At 38.8% G+C, this 11,173-nt stretch overlaps 1 long non-coding RNA gene across 1 annotated transcript; it reads left to right on the forward strand.

The window, feature by feature from the left end:
• Positions 1–337: 337 nt before the first annotated feature.
• Positions 338–10,733, forward strand: LOC108445251. Its single transcript, XR_001860050.1, has 5 exons — positions 338–742; positions 1,044–1,258; positions 4,508–4,543; positions 5,427–5,474; positions 8,212–10,733. It is a non-coding gene; the product is annotated as an uncharacterized LOC108445251 (long non-coding RNA).
• The last annotated feature ends 440 nt before the right edge of the window (positions 10,734–11,173 follow it).

Consider the following 11,173-nt stretch of genomic DNA (forward strand, 5'->3'; position numbering starts at 1 on the left):
CCTTTAAAACGTCCAGGGATGGTAACTCCACCACCCCTCTGAGCAGCCCATTCCAGTGTTTAACTAACCTTTCTGTGAAGAAATTCCTCCTAATGTCCAACCCAAATCTCCCCAGGTGCAGCTTAAGACTGTGTCCTCTCGTCCTGTCACAGGCTGCCTGGCAGAAGAGACCGAGCCCCACCTGTCCACAATCTCAGGGAATTGTAGAGATCGTAAGGTCACCTCTGTGTCCTTTTCTCCAGGCTAAAAAACCCCAGCTTCCTTTGCTGCTCCTCATCAGACTTGTGCTCTAGACCCTTCCCCAGCTCCGTTGTCCTTCTGTGGACACGCTCCAGCACCTCAATGCCCTTCCTGAATTGAGGGGCCCAGAACTGGACACAGGACTGCAGGTGTGGCCTCACCAGTACCGAGTACAGGGAAAGATGTTTGACTGTCAGTTACTAGGAGCTTTGCCAGCTGGCAAATTCCTTTCATTTTATTGCATGAATGAGAGTGGATTTGCACAATGCCATAGCATCAGTGGTTTCACATGATTCCTCAATTAAATGAAAAGATTTACAAGTAATTGTTAGTGTGTAATCTAATGTGCTACCGTGATTATTTCTATAACTTTCAATAAGGTTTTTTTCAGGGCAAACTTACAGTATCCTTGTTTTTAACAGTTACAGTTCCACACAGGCACCCTGAGCAAAGCAGAAATATTCACTGGAGGTGTGCATCAGAGACGCACAGACATCTGCAGGTCTGTAGTAACTACACTTTCTTCAGATGGTCTTCATTTGACACAAATCATGCATGACAGGCTGGGGGTTTTATGATTAATTAGCTAAAATATACAGCTTTGCAGATTCCCATTCAATATCTTTGATCCAGTCCTGGATATTATAGGGGATTACGTAGTTCTGTTTGGGTGGCTTGTGTATGCTTGTTGCCGTTCCATCAGGAACTCTGATTTTTCTTAGTGCCATCTATTTTTTATTTTTATTTAACCAAAATAATTGCTTCCATACTGCTGACTTCAATCTCTCTACTGTTTGTTTGAGGTTTTTTTTTCCAGATACGCAGCTGCCACAAGACAACCAGTAATATCCCTGCAGTTTACAATCTCTTACATCTCAGCTTCAGTTGTGGCTGCTGCAGTGGTTTCAGTTACCTCATTCCATAAAGGATTGATTTTGACTCTCTTCAGTGGGAGCAACGCCTTGTGTTCCATTCAACCTATTACATTGTCTTTCCACTGTGGAATAATTGGAAGAAGGTAATATCAATGCTGCCACCTAAGTACCTTCAAATGTAATTGTTCATACATGCCAAGTGCCTTGCTAAATTATGCCCTTACAAACAAACAAACATCTTTCCTGGGTTTACAGGGGGGGGAAAAAAAGGAACATCAATATGTCATCCAAATCTTTTCCTGGCATTAGCTTTGCAATTTAAGGTTGACCATTCCAGACTGGCACTTAAAGAAAGTTGAAACATCATCTTTTCAGTTAAATTTGCTGTGGAAAAAAGAACAGTGGCCTTACTGTGTCCTTTTTTATATGGATGAGAATTTTGTGGTTTAGTAGTAGGTTGAAGAGCTGAAGAGGCTAATGAATTATTACAAAGAACAGTATGAAGCTTCTCTTTCTTAAACTTTGATTTAAAGAACAGTTATAAGCCATAAATGGCTTTTGCAGCTGCTCGTAGGGCTAGGTGGAACTGGGAAAGCTGGCAAAACAGCATGAGCAAATTCAAAAAACAGCAGAAAAGAAGAGGTTCATCCTGGAAACTTTGATAGAGCTGAAGGAAAACATCAACAAGAAGAAGAAACCTGCAATATCAACATGTAGGAATGAAAGCAAACAGTAAATTACATATGGTTTTACAGAAAAATGTAACAACAAAGCCCACAGAATTTAAGCCTCCGTGGGAAGAATCCCATCACTGAGGAAGGAACTAACAGAATTCTCTTCCACTTCTTTGGCATGAGTACTCTGTGCATACTACTTAACTAGGTCATGCCTGGGATATTTTTGGGAATCTTCTTGTTAGAAAATTACACCGAAGGGAATTTTAAAAAGAGCAATTAAAATAATTAGAGAGATGAAGGGATTGATTTATGAGACAAGATCAAAAGATCTGGAATATTAAAACATGTTTCACAAATGCTGTGGAGTTTGGATGACATCATGTTGTTAAGATTAGCACAGACTATTTGGAAAGAATTTATTCAGTGTGAGATTACGTGCATATTTTGAAACTAGTAGAAACTGAAAAAGTGGGAGAGAAAAAGGTTGAGGCACTGGTTTTTGAAAAGCTTTGTGCTGAAAATCAAGGGCAGAGACCATACCCTCTACAGGTAGATTGGACAGATTAGATAAAGATACCAGCTGATGGGAACAATCTTGCACTGGCAAATAGCTGGAACAAAGGCCTTGCACAGTATGCAATAACCTGCACTAGATGTGTGCTTTTGGCTGAATAACCTCTGTTCTTCATACAGGACCACAGCAGGCTGAAATAGCAAGTGTTTCAAGTCTCAAGGGGTTTTTTTAAGCAGAGTGTAATAGCATTTTCAACCACAGGTTCCCAGTTCATCCTCTCTGACTACATCCACCTCTGATCATTGTTCTGAAAATACTTCACTTACAACTGCCACAACCCAAAGTTCACCTAGGGAATGAAAGTTAAACCCAACTTCTTCTCATAGACAGCTAAGAAATATCCTTTAAGAAAAAGATTTTTTTCCTCATTTTTACTGCCTGTTCAGAAATTCATTAACTTCAGGTCCTTCTGAGTCCAGCCTAGAGTTCACTAGGGTTGCTTAAGAATAGTAGACTTTTTTCCTGAATGGTTAAAAAGTTTCTAAAGTGATGACACATTTAAGACAGGAGTTCACAAAGGCTGTGTTAGCCCTTGTTTAGGAATACTTGTGTATCTCACAGATTTATCACTGAGGAATAATGTGGACATCTCACAATGTGAATTGAAACCTTGAAATGAAACGTATTTATTTAAAATATACATACACATGAGTTCTCCCTCCATGCCTGGTTCTGTATATTCAAAGTATTGTTAAACATTAGTGCAACACAATTAAATAAGCAGAATAACATGTGCAAACATGTTACCCCATGCTGAAGTGCCTGCTAGAAGATGGTACCAAAATGGGAAAAGCAGGGGCTGCAAACAGAAGAGGCGTAGAACTTGATGCAAACCCTTGAAAGTGCCTTCATCATCTTCGCTGTTTGTGCATCTGGATCAGTTTTTCCCCAGGAATTTTCTTTTTTTGAGCACAGCTCTAGTCCTTAAGTATTTGCTTATCATTGACAGAAGTCATGGTAAATTTTGAGGGGTAGGAGAGGGAAGATAATACTTAATTTTAGAAAAATATTGGTAGGGTGGGATGGGAAAGGATCTTGTAAGTTAATGGTTGTTTTAGAAATTCTTTGAGGTAATAATGTGGTATCACAATTTTGACCAAACATGAAGTTCACCACTTTGCAAAACAGCATTATCTTACTATATAAGACGAAATTAATGTTTTCTAGAGGTGAATAACTGTTTAATACAGCTAAGAAAACTAGAACTGATTGTTGTAATGAATTTACTTCTTTAATTCTTATTTCTACTTTTGTGCCTGAGCATGTTACTGTTTACTAAAACAAATACAATTTATCTCCCCTCTCTTGGACGCTTTCAATCTGATATGTAGGCTTGCTGGGGCATAGCTCTAGAGGCTTAAGAAAAAAAAAAGATAGAAAACTGTCAGTTTCAAATTAAATTTAGGCAGTGTGGAGGCTACATCATAGTGGAAATTATGAGAAAAATCTCTAACTTTAAAAACAAGCATATTGAGTTCAACAGGAAACTTACTCAGGTAGATTACAAGATGAATAAAGACTCTTCTTTTTTTCTTTTTTTTTTTAATTCTGCAAAGAAAGACCCAGGAGAGTCAAATTATATCATAGGATGTAAGAGTTCTCACAGAACAAGAGAACAATTTCAGGAAGTTAGCAAACTCAGATAAGAGTTGATTACTTAAATAAGTGCTACTATAAATTATAGCAGCTATTATACTCTCTGCTTTTTGAGAACGCTCTGCTGGATTTCAGCCAGAGTGCTGTGTGTGAACCCTTGAGATTTCCTTTGGTCCAAATAGACTCCAGTCTGTTCTCTTTGTGCAGAGGTTATTTACCACAGAGGTGAGACCTCAAGTCCAGTCATCCCAGGATCCTGGTGATGCTGCACATCTTCTTCGGAGACACCTTACTTGTGTTAGAACACTCGCTAATCAGGTTTCAATCTTGACAGAAACGAACAAATTATTTTGATAACACTGAGAAGTAGCCACAGAAACCACTGACAGACCCTTCCTTACCTTTGCCTTCCCAGCAGCATCCTCTTAGCTTAGCCCAGGCCATGCCTCTTAACCTGCACATAATGGAGGTTTGGGGTTGGGGTTTTTTCCTAACTGCCAAAATGCCACAGACGCGGCAGAGTTTCTTTCTGTGTTTCTCTATAGATGTTTGACCATTTGACAGAATTCTCCAGAATCCCAGTAAGTATTTCCTCACCCCCAAACCAAATACAAGGAAAGGCTAGGTGAACACTGCTTTTCCATCCCAACCACAGTCTTGCCTGTGAACTCACCACATGATGCAGCAAAATTTGATCAAGCTTTCCCTTAACACCCATGTCATTTCTCAGAATAATTATATCCTCTAAGAATTCCCTCTTGGTGTTTGAAAACAGCCTTTGAGGACCCTTTTTTATAACTCCTATCAGATTATCTCCACTATTAGCTCTTTGTCCCTAGTCATCATCTGATCCCATGGGCAGCTCATCAGGTGATTCCCAGTAACACATCAGATGATCATGATCTTGAACAGCAACCAAAGGACTTGCCTGGCTTGTCCACCGTCTGTCATGCCTGTCACATTGTCTGGAGGCACCTCCTCAGGCATCGATAGGGCTTGCCAGTGCTAGTCTTTCTTTATGACCTAAGCTATAGAAGTTACATCTGATGGCTGCATCAGCTTGTTAGAATTACCTAAACCACTCCCAAGTGGTGACTTACAGAGTACAGGACAGGACCTGTGGTTCACAATCAAAAAGAATATAACAGAAAAAATTGGATTCTGTTGCCTCATTTCCCTTCACACAAAGCAGAATGATGGCAAGCTCAGGTGAGGTCAGAAAACTAGTGCTGGGGGTGGCTGTGTGTGACATGGTTGGGACTTTAGGATAGCACTCATTTCCACCAGCAATACAACAGAATCTTTTTTCTTTACATTAAGCTGGTTTTGTTAGTTTGGGTTTTTTTCTGTTTTCTTTCTGCTTTGTCTCTATTTCCTAATAATTACTGTCACAAAACCAGTCATGCACTGGTTTCCCCTGTTACAGTATCTTGTCTATTGATTATAATTTCCCATGGTATGCAGGTGACTTCAGGAAGAGGTTACCCCCAGATATCAAAATACACTGAAAAGGTAAATCTCTTCTTTTTCATCACAGCACTCTGTATCCAGTGGACACCATTCTCCTTTCTTTTCGACCAACATCAGCAGCTACAGTTGAAATAAAGTAAATATTATAGCAAACCAAAAGCAACCTGATCAGGGTGAAAGAATTTCTTTTATACCTTGTAAAACCCTTTATATTATGGAAAAATATACATGAGGTGGTAATTTGTAGTCCTAACCTCTCATAACATGAAGATAATAATATTCTTTCTGATCAAAGTGTGTTTATGGAGGGATGGAATCCCTGCACAGAGAAGAATGGATGGTAAATTGATTAAAATTAGAGTAATGAATTAATCCAGACAGCATGGAGGCAGTAGAACAGATGAGCAAAAGAGAAGCAGTGTAAAAAAAACCCACCACAATAGAAAAGATGTTTTACCTTAAGTAGATATCAGTAATATGTACTTTATATGCATGTTTTACAGTATTATTTATCATAAAACTGTTCCTTTTAGTTACCTTTTCCAATTCTCTTTTGAGAGATGATGCCTCAGTATGCACTCTCTGAGAAATGCTGATAAATTATAGTGTGAATTTTATTCTCATATCTGTATTATATATATTGGATTCAGGGCTTGCATGAAATTCTGTTGCCACTGAAGTCAAAGAAAGACTTAATGCTGACTTCAAGGGAGCCAGAATGTCAGCATTTGTCTGGTGCACTGCAGACAAGGTTAGACCAATACTCTTTGTCACCTGGTCATTTGACTTTCCAGGCAGAATTGTATGTAACAGCATTCAAAGTATAAAACCAAGGAAAATGAACAAAATGCTTAAATACATGCCAATAACTCATACTAGCTACAATTTAGTCATAAACTCAACTCAACCCTTCAGAACTCTATAAGGGGTATTACTTTATTGATGAGTTCAGCTTTCTTATTATGAGACGAGGTATTACCATTATGCCTGTGATAAGTGAACCTTTTGGTTGCAAGTGTAATACAAATTCCAAATTAGAAAATGGTCTCTTCCTCAAAGGGATTTCCAGATTAAAGAAAGGTGCCTGTCTAAACAGGACAAGGTGCCAGTGCATAACAGCTGCTGCACGTCAGCCTCTCCTGTGAGCCCTGCGCATGAAGCTCATCTCCTCTAACTCAGATGTCTACAATCCAGAAACCTGTCGTTGATCTGGTTGTCTTCACTGCATTCAGAACCAGCAGAGAGCCAGTTTTAAGATGTAGTTCATCACATCTGCATTTTCAACCAGAGCAGATAAAATGTGTTCTGGTTCTATCGGTTGTCTATGGACAGTTCAGGTGAATTCCACATTTGTGGAGTGCTTTGAACAGATTGAATGAATTCCCTTCTATTCAGAGATACTCTCAACATGAAATAAGAATTGCCATGTGGGGATAAGAGCCATGATTACTTTTTTTAAGTTTTCTCCTTAGCAGAAACTTTTGCACAAACTTCTCCATTTTCTATTGTAAATAAGAAACAGCATGTGCTTAGGAAAGAGAGATGAGTTTTCCAGGGGGAAAAAAACAATACAGTAAGATAATACTGATCCACTCAGCTGGCCATGATCTCATTTTATTGGCTGTCAGACCATCGCTGAGTTCATTAAATAGCATCACAGAAAGTCTTTGTGAAAGACTTTGTGGTTTTTCACAGTCAGTTCCTCTAAGAAGTTGTCATGTAACATCTAATTATAAATTTGTATGGTTTTTAAATGCAAGGTAAATCAAAATGTAGAGTCAAGAATATAATCCAAAGTGATTGATCTACAGCTCACCTGAGTACTTTCACAATTAGAGCTAAAGTGCATAAAACAAATTTGGAGAAACAGACAAAAGTTTAGTAGTTAATCCTCCAAAACCTGTGTAAAATATTGGCCCTATTGACAAGGTAATACAATAACAATGTATTGCAATCTGTTACCAAAAGTTCACCAGAACTCAATAAAGTAATAATTGGCAGTAATTACAGCAAAGTGCCTTTTGGAATTGACATAAAAATTTTCAGCCTGAAACAGCCTGATGTAAATATCAGAAAATTTGTGTGTCCTTGCAACCCAGAAGATTGGCAGATAACATATACTGATTGTAGAAGTTAGGTACCAGCTCAGTCTTTACTAAAGTGCCTCTGCTGATGCTTTGAGAGGAACTAGAGCAGTAGCTTAGGAGTCAGGAGATCAGTGTTTTAATGCTTCAATTGCTAATGATTATTCCACCCAAAAAGAGGTGATAACAGTACTTTCTTTCTCTATTAGTTTGTACACCCATGAGGATGAAAACTGTTTCAGCTGTGACATTTTAAAAAAATACAAATTCAACAGGCAGCTCTAAATTCCTCTTGTGAATAATGTATACGGTATTCTACACAAATTTCCATAATGGTTCTTTATTACTTGCGTTTTATTATCTGAGCAATTCCTTGCACAGTCTTTAATATATTCTCCAGTTATTTATCAGGTTGGTTTAGGTTTCTTTTTTTAGGTTTTTGTCTTTACTTTGTTAAATTTAAACTGAAAGAACTTCTGGTGAACATAAAATGGCATGTAACGATATTGTCAGTGAGCGAGCAGTTGTTCAAGAGATAACAAATAGTTTGTTTAGAGGTTCTGGCTGCAACACTTATATAATGACTATTATTGCCAGCAACATTAGCCTAGAGTACAAGAAAAACAGAAAAGTAATCAGATAGGAATACTTACCATATGCAAAGTTCAAATGTAGGTGGTTTTTTTTCCTCCTAGCATCAGAATTCTGGAAGGTTTTCTGCAAAGTGGTGAGAGGTGAAAATCTGGAGAGGGAAGATTTTCAAATTTTTAAGGGGATTTCCAATAGAACCTGCAGCTGCTAGTAACACCTGAGGATAATTTTCAAAGGTAGGACTTTTGAGTACTGTATCTATTTTGACTTTTGGGCTGAAAATGGTGAAAGAAATGCAGACTTGGAGAAAGAGACAGAGCAAAAGGATTTCTTATACAAAATTCAAATTGTCATTAATTTCCTCTGTCTGGACAAAATTTGAAACAAAAACCTCCCTTGATGAGAGTCATGTCAAAGCATAGGCACTGAAGATCCCAGTTGCTTCAATAGACAAAGACTGTACACATACACAAAGGAAGGGTATTTGTACAGGGTTCTGTAAACTAAGGACTTCAAGTATCTTATGGAATAACATGGAATTGTATTTTCTTTATTTTAAAGTAAGGGTCTTACTTTTGTGAGTGCATGAATCCTGAAAAAAAGCAAGTAGCTATTTTGTTTCCTGTCACTTCCCAATCCCAACTTTACTAGCATGACATGCAAAATTAAGAACGTCAGTAATAGGTAATGTCATTAGAACTTCTCATGTGGAAACATTTTAATTTTTCAATTTAAACTTCATAGAAGAGTTGGTTTTATGACCTAAAGCAAATGGTTGGAAATTTAGTTTGGTCTGGCTCCTATGCTTTCAGTATTTTGGGATTGCTACTATGCAGGGGTTAAGCTGTAAGAAGAAAAGAATGTATTGTCGTACCTGCAGGATTCTAGAAATCCTGGTTAGGTTTCTCTTCTGATCTAGGCAGTGATATGGTGGCCTTACTTTTGTACTCTGATGAATTCAAGCTTCGGTGCTCTGAGTGCTCACTGCTTCCTGACCTTTTTCCTATTTTGCCCAGTTTTCAGGGGCTATCTGTCATAATCAATGATACTATGTTTCATTGTGCCAAAAGAGCTCAGTTGGTGTCTTGCCAGTGCCAAAAGACATGGATTCAAAAAGATATTTGAGAATGCTGAAATGAAACTCTTGGATTATATTTTCTTCCTGATTCCTGTTTTAAATTGTGCACTATTGTATTTGTCTTCATCACATACTCAAACTGACAGAGCCCCATGTAACAATAAACAATACTGAACTGCCAGCCTTTAACTTTTACTGTTTGCTTAGGAAGTGTGTGGAAACTAATGAGAAAGTGTATGAATTCATTTTTGGATCAATGAATGCTGAATAACAGATTTTGCAATAAAAATGGCTCAGGAAAAGACAAGATACATTTTCTGTGTGACAGCCACTTTTGGGTATGTCAAACAAAGCTGTAAAACTTAACCAATATGTCATGCAGACTTCTTGGAACAAATTATGCAGTTGCCTGACTCCATTCTTTCAGAAAACTTTACCACAGATTTTATTGCACTCTGACATGGTTTCTCTGCGGCACTGAGAGCCACGGACACAAGGAGCCCAGGGCTCTCCTGGTGGATGGGACCACTTATCCTTTGTGTTATGGGCAGCTCGGTGCAGCCAGACTTAGTGTGGAGCCTTTGCTGGCTGCAGCACTGCAGGAGTGTAGGAGCAACACCCAGCTCTGCCTTCCCACACACTCTCCTGCATTGAAACTATGTAGATGGATTAAAAGACTCGGCCCTAAGAGATAACAGCTGATCCTGTCATAAACCAGGCTTGAGTACTGATGTCGGGGTCCCTCTGATCTGCAGGCACGGTGCTTGCTGTAGTGCTTCCTAGTGGTATGGAAACAAGTCCCGTGGGATCACATGGCTGCAACAGAGCTGCAGGAGGCAGTCAAGATTGTCAGAGGAAATACTAGTAAGCACCTTACTCTTAAGTACTCTGCTTCCCTGGAAATATGTTCTTGTCAGCATTTCTACTGTTGGATCCCTTCTAGTTATGAGACCACATGATTGTAGTTCTGCCAGGTAAACCCAAGGGACTCTGAAAAATTTCTTTGATTTCTGGACAAGACAGCAAGCCCATTATCACTATGCATTATAGGACTGTTTAGACTACTGACCACTTGGCAACAAATTGGCTTTACTTCCTATTAGATTTATTTGAGGTGCTGGAGTGAGTCCAGAGAAGGGAAACAGAGCTGATGAAGGGTCTGGAGCACAAGTCTTATGATGAGCATCTGAAGGAGATGGGTTTTTTAGCCAGGAGAAAAAGAGGCTCAGGGGAGACCTTCTTGCTCTCTTCAACTACCTGAAACGAGGTTGTAGCCAGGTGGGGGTTGGTCTCTTCTCCCAAGTAGCAAGTGACAGGACAAGAAGAAATGGTTTTGAGTTGCACCAGGGGTGGTTTAGATAGAATATTAGAAAAAATTTCTTCTGAAAGCATTGCAAGGCATTGGAACAGGCTAGCCAGGGAAGTGTTGGAGTCGCCATCCCTGGAAGTGTTCAAAAAACATGTGGGTAGGGCACTGGGGGGCATGGTTTAATGTTGAACATGGTGGTGGCACTAGATTGATGGTTGGACTTGATGATCTCAAAGGTCTTTTCCAGCCTTAACCATTCTATGGTTTTCCTATTGTTTTTCTTTCTCATTAATGAATAATATCAAGCTAAAAACACAATATTTTTTTTCCTGTGTTTTGTTCAAAATGTAAATGGTACTTTTTGATGGTAAAGAACCCATAGTTTTCTGCTTGTAGGTGATATTTCTGGTCAAATTATATGTTGTGAGTAGCATTAGCTTACTTTTGTTAGTAAGCCTCACTTCTACCTTTATAATAATTAATGAAGCTCAGCTTTAAGGGACAGTGCATGTGCTATTCCCAGAGTAGTCCTATTCATATGGCATCCATCATGCATGGCATATTCCATTTCCTGGATTATATGCAGTTTGTCTGAATGGTAGCCTCCAGTAACATGTTTACAGTATATCCTGTTGAAAACAACAAAAAGCTCTATTTATAAGCTGTTTAGGAGTTAAAT

Source organism: Corvus brachyrhynchos, unplaced genomic scaffold, assembly GCF_000691975.1.
Source record: "Corvus brachyrhynchos isolate BGI_N302 unplaced genomic scaffold, ASM69197v1 scaffold11, whole genome shotgun sequence".
In the NCBI taxonomy this organism is placed as follows: domain Eukaryota; kingdom Metazoa; phylum Chordata; class Aves; order Passeriformes; family Corvidae; genus Corvus; species Corvus brachyrhynchos.